The following is a 19,809-nucleotide window of genomic DNA, read 5'->3' as shown; positions in this document are numbered from 1 at the left end:
TCAAAATCTCAGGCTGGGAAACCAGGGTCTCAGGATGTAGGTCTAACAAAAGAAGTGAGGGCAAAAAGCTATATGCTTTGAGTTCTGTTTTGGCTTTTTAAGCTACACTTGCTTAATTCTTTCCTTTCTCTTTGCATACTTGATTTCATCACTTTTCTAATCTGACAGAAAAAGTTTGGCTTCCAACAACTTTCAAGTTTTACATAAAATATGCTCAGCCAGCCAGAAAGTCTCTTATAATCAGGTCAAAAATCCCTGGGCCAAGAGCTGCCAATGGCCAAAACTAGAAAAATTTGAGCAACCAAAAAAGTGGTATTGAATTAAAACTCAAAGAAAAAATAAATATTTATGAACTCATGCTAATATAGTGATTAAATAAATAAGGAAAAAAGACAAATCTCCTGTGCAGAAAAATTCCAAATAATTGATGTAGATACTGTGTCCTTAAGTAGATGGAAAATAACTTTCTACTTCTTAAGTATGGGTTTTATATAGTGACTTCCTCCCAAATACTACAATATGAAAAGGGAGAAAAAGAGTAACTTTACAGTGGGGAAAACAGACAAATACTACCTCAACCAGGTGATTAAGATTAACAACAGTGGGACTTCCCTGGTGGGGCAGTGGTTAAGAATCTGCCTGCCAATGCTGGGGACATGGGTTCAATCCCTGGTCCAGGAAGATCCCACACGCTGGGGAGCAACTAAGCCTGTGTGCCACAACTACTGAGCCTGCACTGTAGAGCCCGTGAGCCACAACTACTGAGCCCACATGCCACAACTACTGAAGCCCACGTGCCTAGAGCCCGTGCTCCGCGACAAGAGAAGCCACCGCAATGAGAAGCCCGCGCACCACAACAAAGAGTAGCCCCCGCTTGCTGCAACTAGAGAAAAGCCCGGTGGATCAACGAAGACCCAAAGCAACCAAAAATAAATAAATAAATAAATAATTTTAAAAAAGATTAACCACAGTGGTAAGTCATGTTGATAGTAAGGACTCTTGATATTTTGTAATGAGAATGACAATTTACCTCTGTAGTCTTTCTCCTCAAAACCAGTAACTCCAGTCTAATCATTAGAAAAATATCAGATAAATTTCAACTGAGGGACATTTTACATAATATGTGACTTTAAAACTGTCAAGGTCATAAAATATAAGGAAAATATTAATATAATGTACCATAAGGGTTCATTAATTGCAAAAAATGTACCATACTAATGTAGGATGTTAAAATAGGGGAAAGAGGGTATAGGGATATACTATCTTCATAACTTTTCTGTAAATCTACAACTATTCTAAAATAAAAAGTTTGCTAAAAAAAGTCCTTGAAGAAGGGATTGATGAACTAATTTTGGCTCTGATATCCACCTTGAACCAATGAGGTGACGACAACAGTGATGAAGCCGAGCTCCAGGACATGGCAGCTTACTGTAGCCATAGTCATGTTGGGGTGTGTGTGTGTGTGTGTGTGTGTGTGTGTGTGTGTGTGTGTGTGTGTAGGGGGGCAGGAATGTTAATGAAGAAATCCAGGATAACAGTGCTGGGCAGATAATTTAATAAATGCCCATTAAATTTGATTTCCTTCCTTATTCACATACTTTGCATGGTTACTTCAGAGGTCTGTGGGATTCTTTCATTTTTCCACTCCCGCTCCCTCTTCTCTCTCACGCTAGGTTGGTGTCTCTTGCCCTCACCATGCCAATGTCCTTGGTATCCTCCGTGATATCACTGCCAAGGGAATTGTCCAAGGCACTGACCCTGAGGGTACCAAAATACTGCTAGAAAAAATTTAATAGAAACTCTGGGAGATAAAGGTAAGAAATTAAACAGAAAGTAGAATGAAGCTAAAAAAGATGCATAATTTAAGAGACAGAAAAAAAATCCGAGACCTGGAATTCCAGAAAAAAAGGACAAAGAGAATGGAATGGAGAACACTGTCAAATAAAAAAAATACAAGGTAATTTCTTAGTGCTAGAAATAATTAAAGACAGCACTGAGTTCTCAGTACAATGAATGAAGACTCATCCCTAGACACATCACTGTGAAAATTCAAATTACAAAGGGTAAAGAGAAGACTCTTAAATTTTTCTTGAGAAAAAAAATGTGACCTACAGAAACATGACAATTCTGGGATCATATTTTCCGTCAACAATGTTGAATGTTGGAAGATAGTGAAGAAAGAGCTTTAAACTTCTAATGAATAATGTCTTAAGAGTCATAAAATATTTCCTGCACCCTTGAAAGGGAGGTTATTTGAGGTTGGATTATATCCAAAAGAGAAAGAAAATTAAGACAGAAAAAATCTTGGCATCCTTGAAATAGTGGAGCCAACTTGTCTCTAGAAGAACAGTGAAGGGAAACCGCTGAACTACAGTTATGCAGCAGGCCTGGAGTTCAGCCAGTCTACACTGAGGCAGCAGGAGAAAGGCGGATTCAGTAGAACACCTATTATTTTATATCAACTGGTGCTGGCATAAAGGCAAGGAAAAAATCACTACAATTAGAAAACTGAAGACAAAAACTGTGAAAAACATATCACAATAATCAATCTACACAGCTTGGATCAGCAGAGAAGTACATTTAGTTCTTAATACTCTTATTGACTTTCATCCTTTATACCAACTTACAGATAAAGCATCGAAGAATTAATCATATGTATCTACTATTGAGCTTGACATTGCAAAAGTTATTACACAGATGATAGAAATTGCAGGAGAAAAGAACAGAGTGATGCTGAGATGAAAACTATGGTCATTAATATCTTCTTAAAAAGTGGGAAGAAAAATTATGGATATGGCACATTTGGGTTTGCATTGGTATTTGGCCAAAGTATGCATTTGGTTTACTGCTATACAATATACTGTCCACAGCTGTAGAAATAAAGAGTAGAGATGTTAGTATTTTACTAAGGATACAAAGTAACTCTATGAGGAACTCAAAATAGAAATATAACAACTGGTTGGCAGGGGGTTGGTGGTGAGCCAGCTCATTCCTCACTTATAATAAATTAGGTTATATGTAAAATTTATAAATGAGGAAATAGAATGAGAAGCATATTATTAAAAGATATGGCAGAAAAAAATCAAGCAAAAATGATATAGGGGTAGAATAGCTGCTTCTTGGAAATGGGATTGTGGATGGAAGAAGATGGAATAATGCATGTATTAATTTAATGAAGTGGGAAAAATCTTTAAAAGAGATATGAACTAGCAAAAATATGTTTTGCAGGGGTGAAATAATTATATTAATAGATCTTACTATAATTCATCTCAGAGAGGAAATTGTGTTTGTTTAGAAAACTTTTGATTAATTGCTTCGAGCTGAAGTTCCTTTTGGCTTCTTCTGGTGATCGTGCATACTATTTACATTCATCTAGTACTTCACTTTGTTTATTTTAATTTAAAAAATATTATACAAATAAAATGTGGCTCTTGTTAGTCTGGATCTTAATATGAACAGCACATTTAAAAAAATTTTATTTTATTTTATTATTTTTGGCTGCATTGTGTCTTCATTGCTGCACGCAGGCTTTCTCTAGTTGTGATGAACGGGGGCTACTTTTCATCACGGTGCGCGGGCTTCTCATTGTGGTGGCTTCTCGTTGCCAAGCACGGGCTCTAGGCACGCGGGCTTCAGTAGTTGTGGCACGGGGGCTCTGTAGTTGTGGCTCACGGGCTTAGTTGTGCTGTGGCATGTGGGATCTTCCCAGACCAGGGCTCAAACCCGTGTCCCCTGTGTTGGCACGCGGATTCCTAACCACTGCGCCACCAGGGAAGCCCGAACAGCACATTTAAAATAGGAAATTCAAGGAAAGTTTGTTTACAAAGTGACTATATACAAAGCGACTATTTACAAAGCTGCAGGAAGGGGGAACCAGAGGAATGGTGCATTGACCTGGAGCTCAGTAGCAACCAAGATGTCACCAGCCCCTAGATCTAAAGAGACAAGGAGAAGGAATGGTTTCTGCAGTTCGGAAGGAAAAAGTTGTGCAGGGTGTCACCATGAATGGGGTATTGACCTCTGGACTGAGGATACAGCCAGCTTAAGGTGACCTTGTAAGGAGAGATTTAGAGGAATAAATACGCTAGTTTCATTCTTCTGCCTCTTTACCTCTGCTGCACAGCTTTCTATTGGTAGGAGCCAACTAGCAGACAGAAGTCATGGAATCTTGATATAGGTCATTTTCCTGGGGCAGAGAGAGAGAGCGGAGATAAGATCTACAGGTGAAAGTCGAGGATTTTTGATGTAGCTCAATCCAAGGACCCTCAGCATTCACTTTTTCTTTTTCTTTCTTTCTGGTCTTGGGGTAAACTTGTGTTTTCAACAGAAGGGGACAAATAGATACACATTTCACATTATAAAAACATAGCCATTATTTGAAATGGTTCAAGATACAGAAGAAAAAGTGCGTTCATCTGACCATTAATGTTTTCTTTTTTGATGTTAACTTTGTTAGATTAAAAATAATTCTAAATAAAAGTTGTCACAGAACAAAAACCATAACTAAAGCCTGTGAGAAACTGTTGGACTATATTTAGATATTCAGAACTAATTTTTTGATCATTTGTTGTTTATTTATTTATTTTTGGCTGCGTTGGGTCTTTGTCACGGCACGTGGGCTTTCTCTAGTTGCGGCGAGTGGGGACTACTCTTCATTTTAGTGTGTGGGCTTTTCATCGTGGTGGCTCCTCTTGTTATGGAGCATGGGTTCTAGGTGCGTGGGCTTCAGTAGTTGCAGCATGCAGGCTCAGTAGTTGCAGTGAGTGGGCTCTAGGCATGCGGGCTTCAGTAGTTGTGGCTCACGGGCTCTAGAGCACAGGCTCAGTAGTTGTGGCACACACGCTTAGTTGCTCCGAGGCATGTGGGATCTTCCAGGACCAGGGCTCGAACCCATGCCCCCTGCATTGGCAGGCGGATTCTTAACCACTGTGCCACCAGGGAAGTCCCCTCATTTGTTGTTTAAACTGAAGCTGTGTTAGCAATAGAGATAACAACATATTAAAAAACTTAAAAAATTTAAAAGAATTAATACTGTAGTGAATGCACAAAGTTCCTCAAACTGTATCCCCTAGAACACTGTAGCATTTCATGAAGAGTACGTTCTAGGAACCACAAGAAACTTGTGTAGACACAAGATTTGACATCAGGTACCTTTGTCACTTTCTGTCTATCCACTCTTAAAGGAGTCATTTCAGCACTCTTTTTTTTTTTTTTTAAAAGCAATGCCATGGTTGGTTTTTTTTTTTTTTTTTTTTAAACTTTGGGTTTATTTATTTATTTACTTATTTATTTATGGCTGTGTTGGGTCTTCGTTTCTGTGCGAGGGCTTTCTCTAGTTGTGGCAAGCGGGGGCCACTCTTCATCGCGGTGCGCGGGCCTCTCACTGTCGCGGCCTCTCTTGTTGCGGAGCACAGGCTCCAGACGCGCAGGCTCAGTAATTGTGGCTCACGGGCCTAGTCGCTCCGCGGCATGTGGGATCTTCCCAGACCAGGGCTCGAACCCGTGTCCCCTGCATTGGCAGGCAGACTCTCAACCACTGCGCCACCAGGGAAGCCCCATTTCAGCACTCTTAATCTCAAATTTTCTAATTTCTAAAATGGCACAGGTCAACATTTCAAATGTTTACAAAGTCCAGGCAGGATACTTAGATGAATAAAGCATGTGGTGAGAGGCAGCCTGGTTTGTTAAGGACTGTGGTGAAGTGGCGAACACATGTCCTGTCCACAGACCTCGGGGGCTTCCAGGCTCCAGGCCATCATTACCACATGGGGACACCAGCCTAGTGTAGCCAGATCTTCAAATACTGATGGGCAATCTCCACATTTTAAAATGGGGTAAGTAATTCTAAAGGTTTAAAAAGATGGTGTGTGCTAAACTGCACATCTCTGCAAACCAGATTTCTTCTATGGCTGAGCAATTTGTAACCACTGGATTAACTAATTTTTAACTAATCTTCAAATATCATTATTACTGCTGTTTTGTGATTCTATAGGACTAGATAAGAACTAAGAATAAGTCAGGGCCACCTATTAATAACTTTGATATCGATACATTGTTTCTGCCTGAGTAACACTGTGGAATTTTAGTGCAGAATAGAAGTTGGTCATCTTCTGTTTTTGAATTATTATTAAGGTCTAACAACTATTTTCAGTTATCGAGAAAGAAAAGGTCTTTGAAGACTCTAGTCTATAAATGAGAAAGCTTTTAAGAGACCTGTAAGTGGCGTTTTTATGAAATGTTAATGCACACGTGTGGTGGACGGTTGAGGACCAACAGGATAAACCCCGGTGGGGTTGTAACTCTGGACTAGATTTATGGGACTCAACTAAATCACCAAGTGTATTACTAAAAGGATGGTAAAAGCCTGTGTAAGGATCCAGCTGTCTGTCACGTGACCTGATCTAGGGAAGAGATAAAAGCTTATATGGATCTTGTGGAAGCCTGCCAATACTTGTCTCCATAATACATGATAAAACTCTGACAGTAAACTACTCCTGGGGGTTTGGTATTAAATTAGAGAGGCGGCAGCTCTCCTTTCTGCTGTTTTCAGATATCCAGGCATGGCTTTCTAATACGTTGCTAATTTAGAATCCAGAAGATGAAAATTCTGTTTTAATATCTTCCAACGCCTCATCTTTTCTATCTCTGCTGTTATATACTTCAGAAGTATGGAAATATTAATGTGTGATATGACCCATTCGCTATGCTACAGCTTTCTTGGGATCATATCACACAGGTATAGATTAAAGATTGTCTTAAGAAAGATATCTCACTCTTTCTAGAAAATACGTAAATAAGTACTAGTGCTTTAGTCAGAGATAATTTTCATCCTGAAAAATGAGAAATTCAGTCAGTCTAACTTAATGTTTAATAAGAAGGAGACTTTTATTTTTCTAGTAGCAATCACCAGAATTGTTTTTACATAGAAGTGTCTTTATTTAGAAAAACAATGAGCTTTCTAATAGAGGAGGTGAAACTTGGTGTGCCCAGGGCAATGGGAAGAGAAGGTGAGAGGGACAGAACTAGGAAGAGGAAGAGAGAAGAAAGTAGAAGACTACATTAGCATAACGTGAATCCTCCTCGAAACCTCCCAGAACCTCAGTAAAGTCCCCTAAACTCACAAAATTAAAAAAATTTAGTTTAAAAAATTATGGTAAAATCTACATAACACAAAATATATCATTTTAACCATTGTAAAGTGTACAATGACATAAAGTGCATTCACAGTGTTGTGCAACCATCGTCATGATTCATCTCCAGAATTTCTTCATCATCCCAAAGTGAAAGTCTGTACTCATTTAACACTAAATTCTTATTCCCCCCTCCCCCTGCTCCTGGCAACCATCATTCTCCTTTCTGTCTGTATGATTTTGATTACCTAGGTACCTCATTTAAGTGGAGTCATACAATATTTGTTCTTTAGTGAGAAATTCTTATTGAGCTTGTTTTGTGTTGGGAAAATCAATGAAAGGGGCATATTTCACATGAGGAACAATGTGGTCGGGTCAGAGGATTCTGAAGAAATCGCAGGAGCCTGGAGGCGGAGGAGATGGCTCCAGGAATATGACAGAGGTTGAAACTAGACCCACAAAGCCAGCTCTGGTACACAAACGTGATTAGTTTATAGAATGCCTTAAAACATTTAAATTATATGACATCATTCAAAATTGGGGAGATTTTAATAAAGATCCAGATATCTTGCCCATCTTGTAAAAATCTGGCAGTAATGGGCATGCATTTCCCCAGCTACAATCAGATGGGCAGCAGATGCACCCTCTAGCTCTTTCCTTATAATTCATAGTGCTTTATTTATTCATTTGTAATTTATTCAAAGGATGAATGATATTCATAGTAATCTGAATATTCATAGTAATTTTGGAATAGGTGTTTAGATCTCCACATATATAGAGATGGATCCAAGTTTCTCCAGATCTTGAGTGGCAGGGAGGCTTCATATGACATCTGGGCTACAAACCAAAAAAAGGCATTTATTGGGAGGACAGAGAGTTGTCCTGTGGACACCAGTGGAGGCAGATCAGTGGGTTTTGTGGAAACCCAGGAGAGCAGTCAGGCAGCCAAGCAGACCCCTTGCCTAGCTCTCATTCATCAGGGAAAGCATGCTCTCTGTTCTTTGTAACTTCTAGATGTCTGCTTTATTCATATTCATATTGCTGTGTGTCTGCATTGCTTCTTCAGGACAAAATTGTTTTTCTAATATGGCTCTTGTAGGTACTTACAGTTCCTGCTTGTTCAAGTGCCACCAATCAACTGATTATAGATTCTGAATCCCAATTCCATGTCCCCAGGAGAGAGAATCTAGTGGCTTGGTTTATGTCCACTCAGTCACAACTCTGATTTAGCTGTGGCTGGTACTGGAACATTCTGGGCAGGTTTTCACTGACTTCAGGTTGACAGTCATGCATCTTTGCTTTCTGCCCTGTAAAGATCCTTGGATGCTAGTTATGCCCCTGGGAGCTCACTTTGTCCATGTACGTTGGCGTGTAAGGGCGAGGAAGTCAACGTCCCTGTGAATTCATACTCCCTCAAACAGTGAGGAGTGAGAGTGGCTGCATAAGTGCATCTGCTTTCCCTCCTTCTAGCGTGTAATTCTACGAGGTGTTCTGAGACTTTTCTGGAAGAGAAAGCAGAATTGAGCCCCTTGTGTCCTCAGCGTCAGTCTCAATAACATGCCCTGCTATTGGCTCTTCCTCCTTCCATCTCACTCTTCTCATCCCCTCACTCCTACTCACTGGAATCACTTCTCCCCAATGCTAGCTCCCTTCTGATATCGAAGTCAACCTACTCACAAGTCCTATCACAGACTCTGCTTTTTGGGAAAGCCGTGCTGAGACAGTCTGGTTTGTCAGGTGTTTACCTATTTGTTCTGGGGTGAATTATGTCCTCCAAAAAGATAAGTTGAAGTCCTAACTACCAGTACCTCAGAAGGTGACCTTATTTGGAAATAGGGCTGTTGCAGATGTGATTAGTTAAAATGAGGGCACACTGTGGTACGTTGGGTCCTTAATCCAGTATGATTCTGGTCCTTACAAGAAGACAAAAGACACTGATACATGAGGGGAGAACACCATGTGATGACAGAGCAGAGATGGAAGTGATTTAGTTGTAAGACAAGGAACATCAAGAATTGCCAGCAACCACCAGAAGCTAGGAATAGGCAAGGGAGAATCCTCCCTTGATTTCAGACTTCAAGCCTCTAGAATTATGAGATAATAAATTTCTATCATTCCAAGCCTCCTGGTTTGTAGTTCTTTGTTATAGAATCCTAGGAAACTGATACCCCATTGTTGTAACTTCTGTTGCCAGATACTGAGCACATGTATGTAGCCTACTGACCACTTATCAGGGACCAGACTGGTAATGAAGTGGCTTTGGTCAGGCTCCTTAAAAGGGGGATATGGCTGCAGTGAAAACCATGGGCATCTATAGCATAAGTGGAAATGTTTGTAAAAAGGTAAAATGATGACAACTGAAAAAATAAAATAGAGAATTGATTTAAAGTCTATCAGAAAAACAATAGAACAAAATTCTCTGTTAAGACTGTACTAGTGAGAATGCTATGTTTTTCCCATTTCTTTTATTTTCCTCTGGACACACAATTAGACTATGTTTCCTGGGCTCATCTCTGGTTAGACAAGGTTATATGACAAAATTTTGGCCAGAAACTGATTTAACTCAATAAGTTGATAAGCATATTTCAGATGCCAGGAATATAGATCAATATTGATTGCTAAGAAGAAATATGATAAAAATAGCAATAAAATATCTGTAAGTTAATAATAGAGATTTCTTAATCAGTACAATACCTCAGATCTCCTTAGGCATTTAACTCTCTTTTGATATCTAAACCAACTCATCCTTTATAAACTTTAGGATCAGATAAGGGCTCACAGACAAAGGCATGTTTGTGGAGCTCACTGATATTATGAGGGGTGTAGATGAAGGCTTTTTGCAGGAAGAAGCTTAAAGTGGATGTTGTTGTATCTTTCAGAATCAAACTATTGTTTTTTATTTCTTCAAGATTCTTTGGATAAGGTATTGTTGTGTCCATTTAAAATTTCTTCACCATAAAAATCATTAGCTGTAGACATAGCAGCAGAAGCAGTAAATAACTGCTTAATAATTGGGTAAGATACTGTGCTAGGTACATGAATTATATGGAAACACATTGCCCTTGAGGAGTTTGTAATCTCATAAACTCTGACTGCAGTGTGGAGAAAAATGAGAGAAAACCAACAATGGATGGGAGGAGAACAAATAGGAATTTATTGCAATAGTAGAGAGTTTGACTAGACTGGTGGTGGTAGAAATGGAGAGAATTAGTGGGTTTGAGAAATACTTGGGAGATAAAATCCATGAGAATCAGTGATGGATTGAGTGAGGTGGGGGTAGGTGTTGGAGATGGCTCTTAGGACTGGGATTCTCTCAGATGGATAGACGGTGGTGTCTTTGGCTATAATGTGGAGCACTGGAATGGAGATGCATTTGGAGTCAAACTTACTGAATCTGAGGCATATTTTTGGTAGGTGCTTATATAGGCAGCTGCAGCTCAGAGGAGTGGTCTGAATTGTAGATAGAAATGTAGAGCATTTGATTATGAGCAGTAATTGAAGCCACAGTGTAGATGAATTTTATTATGGTGAGAGGGCAGAGTGAGCAGACAAGGCACCCTAGGGATAATACTGGGGAGTCTACAGAGCTTAGTAATTGAGAAGAGAAGAATAATCCTGCAATCAATTGCCAGACTTACACAGGTTCATAGACCCAGGGTCCCTTGCATGAATGGGGGGAGGCTGGGCCTCATTGAGAAAGGACCCTGCTATACAGCAAAAAATATATAATATAAATATTCCTCCTAAACGTCAAGAGAGAAGCCCGTGGCCTCTTCCCAGGATGCTTGTGCACTGGGGAAGAGTAAATAATCAGATTTTTAGGGATTTCTGGACACTGACTTTATTTTTTTACCTTTTAAAAAAATTTATTTATTTATTTATTTATTTATTTTTATTTATTTATTTATGGCTGTGTTGGGTCTTCGTTTCTGTGCGAGGGCTTTCTCTAGTTGTGGCAAGCGGGGGCCACTCTTCATCACGGTGCGCGGACCTCTCACTATCGCGGCCCCTCTCGTTGCGGAGCACAGGCTCCAGACGCGCAGGCCCAGTAATTGTGGCTCACGGGCCTAGTTGCTCCGCGGCATGTGGGATCTTCCCAGACCAGGGCTCGAACCCGTGTCCCCTGCATTGGCAGGCAGATTCTCAACCTCTGCGCCACCAGGGAAGCCCTGGACACTGACTTTAAACTGATATGAATTCATAGAGATCCTAAATGCTGTTAGAGTTCACCTATCAGAGTTGGGGCTTAATAAGGTCAGGTGATCAATGGAGTTTTGACTTGTGTCAACTGAACACTAGGCCTTGTGGGTCTCTAAACCCACCTTGTGGTTATTCCTCAGTTCCAGAATGTGTGACTGGCATGGACATACTCAGAAACTGGCAGAATTCCCATATTGGTTCCCTCTTCTGTGGTAGGAAAGCCCAATTTAGGTCACCTGAGTTGTTTCCACCTATCAAAATAGTAAACCAAAAAGTAATACCGTATTCCTAAAGAAACTGCAAAGACTAATGCCCTCATCAAAGACTTGAAAGATGCAGGGGTGGTGGTTCCTGCCGTATCCTCATTCAACTTACCTGTTTGGCCTGTGCAGAAGACAGATGGATCTTGGAGAATGATAGTGATTATTGCAAATGTAATCTGGTGGTGATTTCAATTGCAGCTGCTGTTCCAGATATGCTTTATTGTTGAAACAAATCATCCCATATCCCAGAACCTGGTATGTAGCTATTAAACATGGCAAATGATTATTTCTTTATACCTGTTATTAAAGACCATAAGACAGAATGTGCTTTCAGCTGACAGGGTAGCACTACAACTTCACTGTTTTTTCAGGACTATTTCAGCTCTCCTGGCTTATGAAGCATGGTAACATGCTCTTCATTCAGCTATGCTGTTCTGACCCACTTACCAGGTGACTTGAAAAGCTTTCAGTATTGAAAGAGTTAGAAAAGGCCATATAATAAATTGGCCATATAATAAATATAAAGGCCATATAATAAATATAATAAATTCAGACTTCTCTGCAAGTTGTTCTTCCACTTGGGCAAATATAGGATATGTGATGGTGCTTGAAGTTTGAGTGGTGGATAGGGTTGCTCTATGGGGCCTTTGGCAGGATCCTATAGGTAAATCATAGCACAGTGACCTTTAGGATTTTGAAACAAAGGTATATTATCCTCTGTAGATAGCTGTTCTCATTTTGAGAAACATCTTAATTATGGCCACCAAGTTACCATGGAACCTGGTCTTCCCATCATAAACTGGGGTGTTTATGGGTGTGTGACCAAATTTATGATGGGAAGCTCAGGTTACATGGTAACTTGATGGCCTATGAGCAAGTTGTTTCTCAAAAGGAGAAAAGATTCAAGTTAGTGAGCATAGTACACTCCATCATCAAACAGAATTTGTATATGCTGAGACTGGGTTTAAGCAGGTACTGAAGGCACAAGTAAGTTGCACATGCAAGTGGCTCAGATGGCCATGCCTTAAACTCCACCTCCATTGCCTGAATCGATGATGATCTCCTCTCAACCTGAATTGATGATCAAATGGGAATTTTCCCATGACCAGCTAACTAAGGAAGACAATTCTTTTTTTTTTTTTAACATCTTTATTGGAGTATAATTTTTTTTTTAACATCTTTATTGGAGTATAATTTTTTTTTAACATCTTTTTTGGAGTATAATTGCTTTACAATGTTGTGTTAGTTTCTGTGGTAGAACAAAGTGAATCAGCTATATGTATAATATATCCCCATATCCCCTCCCTCTTGCGTCTCCCTCCCACCCTCCCTATCCCACCCCTCTAGGTAGTCACAAAGCACTGAGCTGATCTCCCTGTGCTATGCGGCTGCTTCCCACTAGCTATCTATTTTACATTTGGTAGTGTATATATGTCCATGCTACCCTCTCACTTCCTCCCAGCTTACCCTTCCCCCTCCCTGTGTCCTCAAGTCCATTCTCTACGTCTGCGTCTTTATTCTCTATGTCTGCATCTTTATTCCTGTCCTGCCCCTAGGTTCTTCAGATTTTTTTTTTTTAGATTTCATATATATGTGTTAGCATATGGTATTTGTTTTTCTTTTTCTGACTTACTTCACTCTGTATGAAGACTCTGTATGACAGACTCTAGGTCCATGCACCTCACTACAAATAACTCAATTTCATTTCTTTTTATGGCTGAGTAATATTCCATTGTATACAGGTACCACATCTTCTTTATCTATTCATCTGTCTTCTTTGGAGAGTGTCTATTTAGGTCTTTTGCCCATTTTTGGATTGGGTTGTTTGTTTTTTTAATACTGAGCTGCATGAGCTGATTATATGTTTTGGAGATTAATCCTTTGTCCATTGATTCGTTTGCAAATATTTTCTCCCATTCTGAGGGTTGTCTTTTTGTCTTGTTTGTAGTTTCTTTTGCTGTGCAAAAACTTTGAAGTTTCATTAGGTCCCATTTGTTTATTTTTGTTTTTATTTCCATTACTGTAGGAGGTGGATCAAAAAAAATCTTGCTGTGATTTATGTCAAAGAGTGTTCTTCCTATGTTTTCCTCTAAGAGTTTTATAGTGTCCAGTCTTACATTTGGTTCTCTAATCCACTTTGAGTTTATTTTTGTGTATGGTGTTAGGGAGTGTTCTAATTTCATTCTTTTAAATGTAGCTGTCCAGTTTGCCCAGCACCACTTATTGAAGAGACTGTCTTTTCTCCATTATATATCTTTGCCTCCTTTGTCATAGATAAGTTGACCATAGGTGCGTGGGTTTATCTGTGGGCTTCCTATCCTGTTCCATTGATCTATATTTCCGTTTTTGTGCCAGTACCATACTGTCTTGATTACTGTAGCTTTGTAGTATAGTCTGAAGTCAGGGAGTCTGATTCCTCCAGCTCCGTTTTTTTTCCCTCAGGGTTGCTTTGGCTATTCAGGGTATTTTGTGTCGCCATACAAATTTTAAGATTTTTTTGTTCTACTTTTGTAAAAAATGCCATTGACAATTTGATAGGGATTGCATTGTATCTGTAGATTGCTTTGGGTAGTATAGTCATTTTCACACTATTGATTCTTCCAATCCAAGAACATGCTATATCTCTCCATCTGTTGGTATCATCTTTTTTTTTTTTTTTTTTTTTTTTAATGATATTCTTGTCTGCTTACATTCTTTTTTTTTTATGTATGTATGTATGTATGTATGTATGGCTGTGTTGGGTCTTCGTTTCTGTGCGAGGGCTTTCTCTAGTTGTGGCAAGCGGGGGCCACTCTTCATCGCGGTGCGTGGGCCTCTCACTATCGCGGCCTCTCGTTGCCGCGCACAGGCTCCAGACGCGCAGGCTCAGTAATTGTGGCTCACGGGCCGAGTTGCTCCGCGGCATGTGGGATCTTCCCAGACCAGGGCTCGAACCCGCGTTCTCTGCATTGGCAGGCAGATTCTCAACCACTGCGCCACCAGGGAAGCCCTGGTATCATCTTTAATTTCTTTTATCAGTGTCTTATAGTTTTCTGCATACAGGTCTTTTGTCTCCCTAGATAGGTTTATTCCTAGGTATTTTATTCTTTTTGTTGCAATGGTAAATGGGAGTGTTTCTTTCATTTCTCTTTCAGATTTTTCATCATTAGTGTATAGGAATGCAAGAGATTTCTGTGCATTAATTTTGTATCCTGCAACTTTACCAAATTCATTGATTAGCTCTGGTAGTTTTCTGGTGGCATTTTTAGGATTCTCTGTGTATAGTATCATGTCATCTGCAAACAGTGACAGTTTTACTTCTTCTTTTCCAATTTGTATTCCTTTTATTTCTTTTTCTCCTCTGATTGCCATGGCTAAGACTTCCAAAACTATGTTGAATAATAGTGGTGAGAGTAGACCTCCTTGTCTTGTTCCTGATCTTAGAGGAAATTCTTTCAGTTTTTCACCGTTGAGAATGATGTTTGCTGTGGGTTTGTCATATATGGCCTTTATTATGTTGAGGTAGGTTCCCTCTATGCCCACTTTCTGGAGAGTTTTTATCATAAATGGGTGTTGAATTTTGTCAAAAGCTTTTTCTGCACCTATTGAGATGATCATATGGTTTTTCATCTTCAATTTGTTAATATGGTGTATCACATTAATTGATTTGCATATATTGAAGAATCCTTGCATCTCTGGGATAAATCCCACTTGATCATGGTGTATGATCCTTTTAATGTGTTGTTGGATTCTTTTTGCTAGTATTTTGTTGAGGATGTTTGCATCTATATTCATCAGTGATATTGGTCTGTAATTTTCTTTATTTGTAGTATCTTTGTCTGGTTTTGGTATCAGGGTGATGGTGGCCTCATAGAATGAGTTTGAGAGTTTTCCTTCCTCTGCAATATTTTGGAAGAGTTTGAGAAAGATGGGTGTTAGCTCTTCTCTAAATGTTTGATAGAATTCACCTGTGAAGCCATCTGGTCCTGGGCTTTTGTTTGTTGGAAGATTTTTAATCACAGTTTCAATTTCATTACTTGTGATTGGTCTGTTCATATTTTCTGTTTCTTCCTGGTTCAGTCTTGGAAGGTTATACCTTTCTAAGAATTTGTCCATTTCTTCCAGGTTGTCCATTTTATTGGCATAGAGTTGCTTGTAGTAGTCTCTTAGGATGCTTTGTATTTCTGCAGTGTCTGTTGTAATTTCTCCTTTTTCTTTTCTAATTTTAATGATTCGAGTCCTCTCCCTCTTTTTCTTGATGAGTCTGGCTAATGGTTTATCAGTTTTGTTTATCGTCTCAAAAACCAGCTTTTAGTTTTATTCATCTTTGCTATTGTTTTGTTTTTTCATTTATTTCTGCTCTGATCTTTATGATTTCTTTCCTTCTACTAACTTTGGTTTTTCTTTGTTCTTCTCTCTCTAGTTCTTTTAGGTTTAAAGTTAGATTGTTTATTTGAGATGTTTGTTGTTTCTTGAGGTAGGATTGTATTGCTATAAACTTCTCTCTTAGAACTGCCTTTGCTGCATCCCATATATTTTGTATCATCGTGTTTTCATTGTCATTTGTCTCTAGGTATTTTTTGATTTCCTTTTTGATTTCTTCAGTGATCTCTTGGTTATTTAGTAACATATTGTTTAGCCTCCATGTGTTTGTATTTTTTACATTTTTTCCCCTATAATTCATTTCTAATCTCATAGCATTGTGGTCAGAAAAGAAGCTTCATATAATTTCAATTTTCTTAAATTTATTAAGACTTGATTTGTGACCAAGATGTGATGCATCCTGGAGAATGTTCTGTGCGCACTTGAGAAGAAAGTGTAATCTGCTGTTTTTGGATGGAATGTCCTATAAATATCAATTAAATCTATCTGGTCTATTGTGTCATTTAAAGCTTCTGTTTCCTTATTTATTTTCATTTTGGATGATGTGTCCATTGGTGTAAGTGAGGTGTTAAAGTCCCCCACTATTATTGTGTTACTGTCAATTTCCTCTTTTATAGCTGTTAGCAGTTGCCTTATGTATTGAGGTTCTCCTATGTTGGGTGCATATATATTTATAATTGTTATATCTTCTTCTTGGATTGATCCCTTGATCATTATGTAGTGTCCTTCCTTGTCTCTTGTAACATTCTTTATTTTAAAGTCTATTTTATCTGATATGAGTATAGCTACTCCAGCTTTCTTTTGATTTCCATTTGCATGGAATATCTTTTTCCATCCCCTCACTTTCAGTCTGTATGTTTCCTTAGGTCTGAAGTGGGTCTCTTGTAGACAGCATATATATGGGTCTTGTTTTTGTATCCATTCAGCGAGCCTGTGTCTTTTGGTTGGAGCATTTAATCCATTCACGTTTAAGGTAATTATCCATATGTATGTTCCTATGATCATTTTCTTAATTGTTTTGGGTTTGTTTTTGTAGGTCCTTTTCTTCTCTTGTGTTTCCCACTTAGAGAAGTTCCTTTAGCATTTGTTGTAGAGCTGGTTTGGTGGTGCTGAATTCTCTTAGCTTTTGCTTTCTGTAAAGCTTTTGATTTCTCCATCGAATCTGAATGAGATCCTTGATGGGTAGAGTAATCTTGGTTGTAGGTTCTTCCCTTTCATCACTTTAAGTATATCGTGCCACTCCCTTCTGGCTTGTAGAGTTTCTGCTGAGAAATCAGGTGTTAACCTTATGGTAGTTCCCTTGTCTGTTATTTGTCATATTTTCCTTGCTGCTCTCAATAATTTTTCTTTGTCTTTAATTTTTGCCAATTTGATTACTATGTGTCTCGGTGTATTTCTCCTTGGGTTTATCCTGTGTGGGACTCTCTGTGCGTCCTGGACTTGGGTGGCTATTTCCTTTCCCATGTTAGGGCAGTTTTTGACTATAATCTCTTCAAATATTTTCTCTGGTTCTTTCTCTCTCTCTTCTCCTTCTGGGACCCCTATAATGCAAATGTTGTTGTGTTTAATGTTGTCCCAGAGGTCTCTTAGGCTGTCTTCATTTCTTTTCATTCTTTTTTCTTTATTCTGTTCTGCCACAGTGAATTCCACCATTCTGTCTTCCAGGTCACTTATCCGTTCTTCTGCCTCAGTTATTCTGCTATTGATTCCTTCTAGTGTAGTTTTCATTTCAGTTATTGTATTGGTCATCTCTGTTTGTTTGTTCTTTAATTCTTCTAGGTCTTTGTTAAACATTTCTTGCATCTTCTCGATCTTTGCCTCCATTCTTTTTTGAGGTCCTGGATTATCTTCACTATCATTATTGTGAATTCTTTTTCTGGAAGGTGGTCTATCTCCACTTCATTTAGTTGTTTTTCTGGGTTTCTATCTTGTTCCTTCATCTGGCACATAGCCCTCTGCCTTTTCATCTTGTCTATCTTTCTGTGAATGTGGGTTTTGGTCCACAGGCTGCAGGATTGTAGTTCTTCTTGCTTCTGCTGTCTGCCCTCTGGTAGATTAGGCTATCTAAGAGGCTTGTGCAAGTTTCCTGATTGGAGGGACTGGTCCATTATGAACGTATTGATTGATTCTGACCACAGGACAAATTTTACAGCAAATGAAGTTCTGTGATGGGCTTGTGCTCTGGTAACTCACTGTTCTTACCACATTCCCCTTATCTTGAAGCAGCAGACCTGATAGAATAGTGGAGTGGCTTTTTAAATCTCTGTTACATGGTGCCTGATAGGTGGCAATACCTGCAGGTCTATGATAATTTTCTCTAGGATACTGTATGTGTTCAAAATCAGTAACTAATATACAGTGCTGGTTCTCCCATAGCCAGTATTTGCAGTTCTGGGAATCAAAGTGTAGGAATGGGAGTGGATCCTCTATTAACCATAACCACTATTAACCATAGAGATCCACTAGCAATATTTTGTGTTTCTCTTTCCTGCAATTTTAGGATCTAATGGTCTAGAAGCTTTAGTTCCCAAGAGAGGAGTGCCTTCATCAGAGAATACAGCCATGGTTCCATTAAACTGGAAGTTGAGTCTGCCTCTTGACCACTGTGGACTCTTCAGCCAGTAAATCAATAAGCAAAGAAGGGTTTAACTCAACTGGCTGAGCCGATTGATCCTGACTATAAGAGGAAATTAGATTGCTTCGATCTAATGGGGATAAGGAGGACTATTTCTGGAATGCAGGACATCCCCTGAGGTGCTACTTACTACTCTTATATCCTCTGATTGAAGTCACTGGGAAAGTACAACCCAAAACAGACAGAATACCAATGATCCAGATCCCTTAGGGATGAAGGGTTGAGTCACTCTTCCCAGACAAGGAACCATGACCAACTGAGGAGCTTGCTGAAGGCAAAGGGACATGAAGCGGATAGTAGAAGAAGGCAGTTGTAACTACCAAGTTTGACCACATGAATGCCTTTAGATACAAGGATTATAATAGAGATAATTTTTTCTCAATTTTGATATGGATATGTCATGTGTATATAATAAGCCTCTTTTCTTCCCTTCTACCATTTCCCAGCCATTAACATAAGCTGTTTTAATAGGATTTAACTTGATATCTTAGTTTTTAAGTTACAGACTATCAAAAAGGAATTAATCTCAGAAAGAAGGGGAAGGAACACCACTTAAAGATGCATGAAAAACTTTGTATTCTCTTTTATGGAGAATAATAATGTATTTTGGTTGTATGAGGGATAGTTGAGGTGGAGGCATAATTTTGGAAGTTCAGTATTGTTAAAAGAGGTGTATACTGATGCCAGGTTGGCAAAGAATAAAGTGTGGTTAATTTGCATGGCATTAGGTAAGCTGGACCTATATTTTCTTCCCTGCATAGGTCTGGGCCACAAGAGACATTTTATGGTAGATTTGGAAGGTCAAAGAAAAGCAGGAGTTATATTCATTTTATGCCTAGATGGTCAATGTGGTAGCTCCAGGAGCTGCTCCAACTCACATACATGGTAGTTGATTGACTGATTTTGTTGGCATGGCCAGCAGTCAGGCACACAGGTTCTGGAGCTCCTGCTGGATCTCCAACTTCAACTTCTTCTGTTTCTGGACTAGGCTCAGGAGCAGAAGCAGAAGCAACAGTCATGTGAACTATTAAAACAATTCCCACAGTCACATAAAGTCAAATGCCTATAATTCAGCCCAGATTCTATACTTCTCCTAGTGGTTCTGTTTGTCTGATTGAACCCTGACTGCCGTAGTATATCATAAGAAGTCAGTAAAGCAGAGGAATTTTGAGTATTAGCCAAAGATTTGCTGGAAAAAAAGACATAGAATACCAGGTAG

Source organism: Balaenoptera acutorostrata, chromosome 4 (genome assembly GCF_949987535.1).
Source record: "Balaenoptera acutorostrata chromosome 4, mBalAcu1.1, whole genome shotgun sequence".
Classification (NCBI taxonomy): domain Eukaryota; kingdom Metazoa; phylum Chordata; class Mammalia; order Artiodactyla; family Balaenopteridae; genus Balaenoptera; species Balaenoptera acutorostrata.
Note: the sequence above shows the minus strand (reverse complement) of the source record.